The 9,267-nt window shown below is 42.4% G+C and overlaps 1 pseudogene; it reads left to right on the top strand.

Moving 5' to 3' along the window:
• Positions 1–343: 343 nt before the first annotated feature.
• On the top strand, positions 344–5,592 carry LOC131749760 (large ribosomal subunit protein uL24 pseudogene; annotated as a pseudogene).
• Positions 5,593–9,267: the final 3,675 nt, after the last annotated feature.

The following is a 9,267-nucleotide window of genomic DNA, read 5'->3' as shown; positions in this document are numbered from 1 at the left end:
AGATGACTCTTCAGCTCCCTCCTAGCACTGACATTCTTCTCCTTGTGTCTGTGCAGAGTAAACGGACTGGCCTTGAGTGCACTCCGGGGACACCGATCCCCAGAGCAGGCTGGCAGCATCTGGGTTTGCCTAGGCCCCCAGGGGAAGCATGGCTCTGCCAGGCCTCACAGCTGATTTAACTAAAAGAAAGATGAAAAACAGCCATGGGAACTGACGCTTGACAGCATTCCCTGAGGGTCTGGTGAGCGAGAACCAGAGAAGTATGGAGGAGACTAGAGGAATCTCCTCTGGCCCAAGACTCCCAGGCAGTGTTTGCTCTAACCACTGAGATCTATCCCCAGAAATGCCCCCAGCTGTGTGCAAAACCACAGTGCCTGCTGAGGAAGGTGAGAGCTGAAGCTGCTACTCAACTCCTGGGATAGGATGATGCAGAAGCAAAGGGCCTACTGGGAGAAGGGGGTGTGGGGAAGAAAAAAGGATAAAGGCAAAGATACATTTTCCCTTCCCAAGAGAGGTCTGCATGAGCTAATATGTCCACAGGGAGAGCTCAGATGGTGGCAAATTTTTTCTTCCAAGACAAGAAGGGAATAAATGATCATCCTGTCTTATTTAAGACCAGAGCTTGATGGCCAGAGATCTCTCTTCCAAATCTCTCATGCTGCTTTGTAAAGGACAAGGACAGGCAACACGTTCAGCCTCTGTGTCCACATGGGAACAATGAAACACTGAGAAAGAATTTAATGAAGAAAGCAACTGCAGTAGACTTTGGGAACAGATGTCAGAATGTCCATTTCCTAGCCTGCAAGACTCTCGGAATGCTTTATTTCCTTTCCTTCTAGTACCAGAGCACATTTCCAAAGCAACTCCCAGAGAACTGGGTGCCTCATGGGTCCAGGTGGAGGTTGGCTTAAAGATCCTCTTCTTTGGGGGCAAAGAAGACCCTTAACAAGAACCAGATCCCTTGTTGGATCCTCCCCTTTCAATTTCAGGATATATATGCTGATGTACTCTGGAATGATTTGGGGATTAAAGGGTGAACATTATGCAAGAAAAGAAACTAAAAATTAATGAAGAAATGAGGTCACTCAGTGAAGCCTCTTCAACAAACCAGGATGGGAACCTTCTCCTGCTCACTTCTGACTTTTTGGCGAAGACGCATAACTGCCATCTGTGAGGCGGTCCACAGGATGAGAGTATGGATTATTCACAAAGCTCTTAGTTTAGTTACCAAGTTCCATACCACTATGACCTACTGTTATCCATTTTGCTGATGGAGAAACTGAGTCATGGTGAGATCACATGGTTATCAATGAGATAAAAATGAGCACTGGCCTAGCATGGATCCAAATCTACAGCTTGGCAGCTCTATTCACAACAGTCAAGATGTGGAAATAATCTAAATGTCCATCAACAGATGAATGGACAAAGAAGATGTGGTGTATATATACAACGGAATATTACTCAGCCATTAAAAAAAAGAATGAAATAATGCCATTTACCACAACATGGATTGGCCAAGAGATTATCATACTAAGTGAATTAAGTCACAAAGAGAAAGACAAATACCAAACGATATCACTTATATGTGGAATCTAAAATATGACACAAATGGGGGATTCCCTGGCAATCCAGTGGTTAGGACTCTGCACGCTCACTGCCGAGGGCCCAGGTTCAATCCCTGGCCGGGGAACTAAGGTCCCACAGGCCACGCAGCATGGCCAAAAAATAATAATAATAATAATAAAATAAAATAAAAAATAAAATATGACACAAATGAACTTATCTATGAAACAGAAACAGACTCACAGACATAGAGAACAGACTTGTGGTTGCCAAGGGGTGGGGTGGAGAGATGGATTGGGAGTCTGGGGTTAGCAGATGCCAACTATTATGCATAGAATGGATAAACAACAAGGTCCTACTGTACAGCACAGGGAACTGTATTCAATATCCTGGGATCAACCATAACAGAAAAGAATATGAAAAAGAAAGTATATATATGCATAAATGAATCACTTTACTGTACAGAAGAAATTAACACAACACTGTAACTCAGCTATACTTCAATAAAATTTTTTAAAAATCTACAGCTATGGTCACATACTACAACACGGATGAACCTTGAGGACACTATGCTAAGTAAAACAAGGCAGTCACAGAATGACAAATAATGCATGATTCCACTCATTTAAGGTATAAAGTAGTCAATCTCACAGAAGCAAAAAGCAGAATGGCAGTTGCCAGGGGCAGGGATATGTGTGGAATGGGGCGTTACTATTCAATGGGTCTAGAGTTTCAGTTTGTGCAAAATGAAGAAGTCTTAGAAATCTGCTTACATGTGTACAGTTAATATTTGCACTGTACACCTAATGGTTGAGGGTAGATTCCAAGTTATGTGTTTTTTAATCACAATTTTAAAAATCTATAGCTATGAGCAGCTTAACAGCTGTGTCTCATCCATCTTAGTGCTACTGCAAAGAAGAGTTTGAAGACATATATACTATAAAGGAAAATGTCTACAGCCATAGCTCTAGTAAGAGGAAATGACAAACATATGAATAGACATTAGGGCAAAACATATGAATAGACATTTCACCAAAGAGGCCACACACATGGTAAACCTGCAGAGGAAAAGATGACCAACATTGGCAGTCATTATGGAAATAGAAATTTAAACCACAGTGACAAGACAGACCACAGAATGGGAGAAAATATTTGCAAATCATATACCTAATAAGGGTCTAGTATCTAAAATATGTAAGGAACTGTTACAACTCAACAATAAAAAGACAACCCAATGGAAAACTGGGCAAAAGCTTGAATAGACATTTCTCCAAAGAAGCTATGCAAATGGCCAATAAACACGAGAAGATGCTCAAATCATAACTCATCAGGGAAATGAAAAATCAAAACCACAATGAAAGACCACTTCACTTCCAGCAGGATGGCTAGAATCAATAAGACAGATAATAACAAGTGTTGACAAAGATGTAGAGAAACTGGAACCCTCATACACTGCTGGTGAGAAGGTAGAATGGCGCAGCTGTTTTGGAAATCAGTTTGGCAGTTCCTCAAAAGGGTAAACATAGAATTACCATATGACCCAGCAATTCAATTCTTGGGAAAAGACCCAAAAGAAAACACACATACATACACATGAAAACTTGTACAAAAATGTTGTTAGAAATATTATTCATAACAGGCAAAAGTGGAAACAACCCAAATGTCCACCAACTTATGGATAAACAAAATGTGGTAATCATATGATAGAATATTATTCAGCCATACAAAGGGATGAAGTGCTGACTCATATTACAACGTGGATGAACCCATGAAACATTATGCTTAGTGAAAGAAGCCAGTCACAAAGGGCCATATATTATAAGATTTCATTTCTATGGGCAAATCCATAGACACAGAGGATAGTGGTTGCCGGGGGCTGGGAAGAGGGCTGAATTGGGCGTGACTGGCAATGGGTACCAGTCACTCTTTTTGGAGGAATGAAAATACTTTGGAAATACAGATAATGATGATAGTTGCAACTACCTGAGACTATATTAAAAACCATTGAATTATATACTTTAAAAGGGTGAGTTTTATGGTGTGTGAATTACGCCTAAGAAGAAATTTAAACACAATGAGAACACACCTATCAGAATGGATAAAATAAAAAATAGTGATAATAGCAAACAGCAATGATGCAAAAAACTGGATCGCTCACACATTGTTGGTGGGAATGTAAATGATTCAGCCACTCTAGAAAACAGTTTGCAAGTTTCCTTTAAAATGACAAATGGACTGATCAGATGACCCAGCATATGACACTCTTGGCCATTTACTGTAGAGAAATGAAAACTTTTTTTTTTTTTAAATGGCATACCCTTTTTTTAAAAAAGTTTATTTATTTATTTTTGGCTACACTGGGTCTTTGTTGCTGTGCGTAGGCTTTTCACTGAGGTGGCTTCTCTTGTTGTGGAGCACGGGCTCTAGGCGCGCAGGCTTCAGTAGCTGTGGCGCACGGGCTTAGTTGCTCTGTGGCACGTGGGATCTTCCCGGACCGGGGCTCGAACCCGTGCCCCCTGCACTGGCAGGCGTATTCTTAACCACTTGCACCACGAGGGAAGTCCGAGAAACGACAACTTCTGTCCACTCAAAAACCTATGCATGAATGTTCAGAGCAGTTGTTTTCATTATAGCTGATAACTCAAAACCAACCAAAGTCCTTCAGTGAGTGAATAGTTAACCAAATGATGGTCCACCATACCATGGAGTATTACTCAGCAATAAAAAGAAAAACAACTTGGATGAACCTCAGGGAAGTTATGCCGACAGAAAGAAGATAATCTTAGAAAGTTCCTTAAACTGTATGGTTCTACTGATATAACACTTGAAATAACAAAATTCTGGAGATAGAGAACAGATGAGTGGCCGCCAGGGGTTGGGAATGGACAACCACATCCTCCATAATACACCATACAATGCTGAGAATGTAGGGAGTATGAAAGACCTCTGCTGATGCAATAAAGGCCTGCCTGCCTCAAGATCTTTTATTCTCACTCTTGCGAGCTAGGTGATGGAGAACAGGTACACACAGGGGCATGAAAGCCAAGACAACGTTTCACACGTAATCGCAACTGTGTACTTTTCTTTTTTTTTTTTTCTTTTTTTTTTTTTGTGGTACGCGGGCCTCTCACTGCCGTGGCCTCTCCCGTTGCGGAGCACAGGCTCCAGACGCATAGGCTCAGTGGCCATGGCTCACAGGCCCAGCCGCTCCGTGACATGTGGGATCTTCCCGGACCGGGGCACGAACCCGTGTCCCCTGCGCCGGCAGGCGGATTCTCAACCACTGCGCCACCAGGGAAGCCCACAACTGTGTACTTTTAAAATCATCATCTCAGTTGCTTTTTATTACAGTACAGGGCTATGAATGATGCATAGGAGGTATAATCTGATCCACTTTACAGATAAGGAAACTTAGTTCAGAGTGGCTAAGTGATATACAAAATCACAACTGGTACTGAGTCAGGGTTAGAAACCAAGACGCATCCTAAAACCTTAACGAGATGCAAACTGCCACTTTAAACTTTGTTTTTAAAAGAGCAAATTATTGCTCTCTTCCCTTTTGCGGCCATCGCTGAAGCACCAGCGGCCAAAGTGAAGTGCAATCCCTTTGTGACTTCTGACCCAAGCGAGAACCGGAAAAGGCATTTCAATGCGCCTTCCCACATTCACAGGAAGATGGTGTCTTCCCCTGTTTCTAAAGAGCTGAGACAGAAGTACAATGTCCGATCCGTGCCCATCCGAAAGGGTGATGAAGTTCATGTTGTACGAGGGCTCTACAGAGGGCAGCAAATTGGCAAAGGAGTCCAGGTTTACAGGAAGAAACATGTCATGTACGTTGCACGAGTGCAGCGGGAGCAGGCTAATAGCGCGACTGTCCATGTGGGCATTCACCCCAGCAAGGTGGCTATCACCGGACTAAAACCGGACGAAGACTGCAAAGAGATCCTCGAACGTAAAGCCAAATCTCACCAAGTAGGAAAGGAAAAGGGCAAATATAAGGAAGAAACAATTGAGAAGATGCAGGAATAAAGTAATCTTGAATACAACTTTCATTAAAAACTGTTAAAAATGAAAAAAGGGCAAATTAGTAGTAAATTAAGATGCAAATATTCCCAAAATGAAGTGTAACTTTTGCAACCCAAAATATGGTACTTAGCCAACACCTTGGCGGGCGGGGGGGGGGGGGGGGCTGAGGCCCTATATGAAGAGGAAAAAGGAAAAGCCTTAAAAAGTGGGGATAGAAGAGCAGACTGTGATCCTGGAACAACTGGAGGAACACAGGAAAAGCCCCACTTCCAAACAGATCCTGAATCCAGCCACTCCTCTCCAGCACCACTGCTGTCGCCTAGACCCTGCCTCCATCACTCAGAGCACATCGCTCAACAGCCCCCCCACCCCAAGCACAAAGATCTAAACTTCTTGCCCTCGCTTAGAAAGCTCTGAATGGTCCAGCTCCTGCTCACCTCTCTAAACTCATCTCGTTCCATTTGTCCCCATCAGCGGTGCTCCCTTCACACCTTTCCATCCCTCAAGCATGCTTAGCAGGGTCTGTCTCGCACAGCGGCACTGGCTTCTTCTCCTGCCTGGAATGCTTTGCCGCCTGACCTTTGTACAGCTGGCCCTGTCATTCAGACTTCAGTGTAGGTGTCACCCCCTCAGCCTAAAGTAGTTGCTAATTCCTCTTTGTCGTTTACCACCCTCTTTTAATTCTTTGCCAAACATCATTAACTGACATGTTTCTTATTGGCTGATGTATTGATTGATGTATTGATTATCTCTCCCTCAACCCACTACAGCGTAAGCTCTAGGAGGGCAGGGAACTCTTTTCTTTTTTTTTTTTTTTCTTTTGTGTTCCCAGTGCCTGACATATAGCAGGTATTCAATAAATATGTGTACAGTGAAGGTCTAAATAAAGGAATGAATTAAAAAGACCACCACCCTACCTCCTTCACAGTTCTGGTTCTACCTGGCCAATGAATGACCTATTAATGGCAATCTAAAAGTTACTACCATTCAACTAGAGGATAAGTAAATAGCATGACCCTTGCTATCACCAAAAGTACTTTGAAAACAGTAAACTGCTGACCCTTGAACAACACGGGGGTTAACCCACGTATAACATAGTTGGCCCTCTGCATCCTCAGACTCAACTAACCATGGACCGTGCAGTACTGTCTTTACTACTGAAGAATATCTGCATATAAATGGACCCGTGCAGTTCAAACCTGTGTCGTTCAAGGGTCAACTGTATTACAGATCATCTTACAAGGTCGAGATCAAGCACCCTCTCTTCTCTGAAATCTCCCTGGGATACTCAAGGCCCCACTGATCCCCCCTTTCTCTGACTTCCTAAAGCTTTTACTGCCTACACCACTCATGTGATACTTTACAAGCCTCTTCTGTATTTTGGTACCCATGCCTACCATGTGAGGGAACCATGCTAGGTCCTGGGGATACAACAACCAGTAAAAAGGAGTTTATATCCCGGTTGGGGGACATGAATAGTAAACCAGTATTTTCATAAACCATTGTATTTGTGATAAGTGTCACACACAAAAAAAAGTGGCAGGATGGAGAACATAAATAGCATGAACTTGAAGCTGGGAGACCCTGATCTCACTTCCGGCTCCATCACTGTCCACCCACATTCCTTAGTTTGTCTGAGTTTCAACTGACTCAACTGTGATAAGAACAGAATCATGTTCAGTGTTTACAGAACTCTCAGAGAAATAATATAACCCCTTCATTTTCCAGAGGTGACATTATTTAATTTCAATGAACAAGATACCTATTGAGCATATATTAATTACGTGTTAAGCATAAAGATCCATCAAAGTAAATGGATTTGCCCAAGATTAACATTAGTTAGTGGGCACAGACCATATTAGAATCCACATCTGCTGAATCCCAGGCCCTGAATTCTCCTCATAGGTATCCATCACCCTCCACAATCTGGTCTATGCAACTCCCACTACTCTCACTGCTAGAAGCCCATTCCAAGCTGAAATGCTGAAACCATCCCAAGCTCCATGTTGACTCCAGGCCTTCTAAAATTCTGGGCCCCTTTGTGAGGTCACATATCCCCCTTTCCCAGCTCAGAATGTGAAATGTCCCCCATCCACACTCAGCTCAGGTAACACCTCCTAATTTGCCATTCACCTAGCTGGTCTAGAGCAGTGGTTCTCAAAGTCTGCAGATTCCTGGGGGATCCAGAGATCCTTTCAGGGGAGCCCATGAAATCAAAACTATTTTCAGAACAATACTAAGATGTCTTGTTCACTGTGCTGACATTTGCACTGTTGGTGCAAAAGCAAAGGTGAGTAAAACTGCTGACGCCCAGTGCTAATCAAGGCAGCAGACCAAATGACACTAATAGGCATTTTTATTTTCAGTGCCTTGTCTGGGCAGAAAAGAAAAAGGCAGTTTAAGAATGTCCTTGAGGGGGCTTCCCTGGTGGCGCAGTGGTTGGGAGTCAGCCTGCAGATGCAGGGGACGCGGGTTCGTGCCCCGGTCCGGGAAGATCCCACATGCCGCCGAGCGGCTGGGCCCGTGAGCCATGGACGCTGAGCCTGTGCGTCCGGAGCCTGTGCTCCAGGACGGGAGAGGCCGCGACAGTGAGAGGCCCGCGTACCGCTAAAAAAAAAAAAAAAAAAGAATGTCCTTGATGATGGGACTTCCCTGGCAGTCCAGTGGTTAAGACTTTGCCTTTCAATGCAGGGGAAGATTTGATCCCTGGTCACAGAGCCAAGATCCCACATGCCTCAGGGCCAAAAAACCAAAACATAAAACAGAAGCAATATTGTAACAAATTCAATAAAGACTTTAAAAATGGTCCACATCAGAAAGTCTTAAAAAAAAAAAAAAAAGAACGTCCTTGATGAAGCAGTAAAGACCATTAATTAAATCCTGACCCTTGAGTACACACGTTTTTAATATTCTGAAGAAATCAGAAGCACAAAAAGCACTTCTGCTGCTTATCAAAGTATAGTGGTTGTCTCAAGGAAAAGCACTTAAGTGACTGAGTTCTGAGTTGAACTAGTGGCTTTCTTTGTGAAAGACTATGTTTACTTGAAAGGATGAATGACAGAAAAACTATAGTTTTGAGTATTTGATAGACATTTTCTTGAAAATGGATAAAGTAAGCCTCTCACTTCAAGGAAAACTAGCAGTATTTGTTGCCACTTTTAACATTTGAGCTTTCAAGCAAAAATTAGAATTTCAGAAAACTTGCCACTGCATGCTTGACATTTTTCCATTGCTTCAAGACTTTCCTGATGAGATCAATGGTGATACTGATGAAAAGGGTTTTTTAATATTGTATAATTAAAAGTCTCAATGTTTTCAACATCTGTATAACTCTGAACGAGTATTTTTCACATGGTCAATTCATCATGTTACAAAAATCATTCAAGGAGTAAAAAAAATCCATTCAAAGTGCAAGAAAGACTATTGGATTTTCATGTAGGAACACAAAAAGTTCATTGATAAGGTTTCTGATTCTGCACTGTAACTAACTTTCAAGAAACTATCACTTTTTGAGTTTTGATGACGTATCAAAGAAGACTAAATACAGAAAAAGTACTTAACTTACACTTAACAAGTCACAAATACTTGTTAAACTGATGTTATACTCCTCCATCTCTAAGGGATATCTTTGTTCTTGAACAAATAATGTGGTAAACTAGACTGCCTAAGCAAAGTTCC

Source organism: Kogia breviceps, unplaced genomic scaffold, assembly GCF_026419965.1.
Source record: "Kogia breviceps isolate mKogBre1 unplaced genomic scaffold, mKogBre1 haplotype 1 scaffold_462, whole genome shotgun sequence".
In the NCBI taxonomy this organism is placed as follows: Eukaryota; Metazoa; Chordata; class Mammalia; order Artiodactyla; family Physeteridae; genus Kogia; species Kogia breviceps.
Note: the sequence above shows the minus strand (reverse complement) of the source record. Positions and strands in the feature narration are given on the sequence as shown.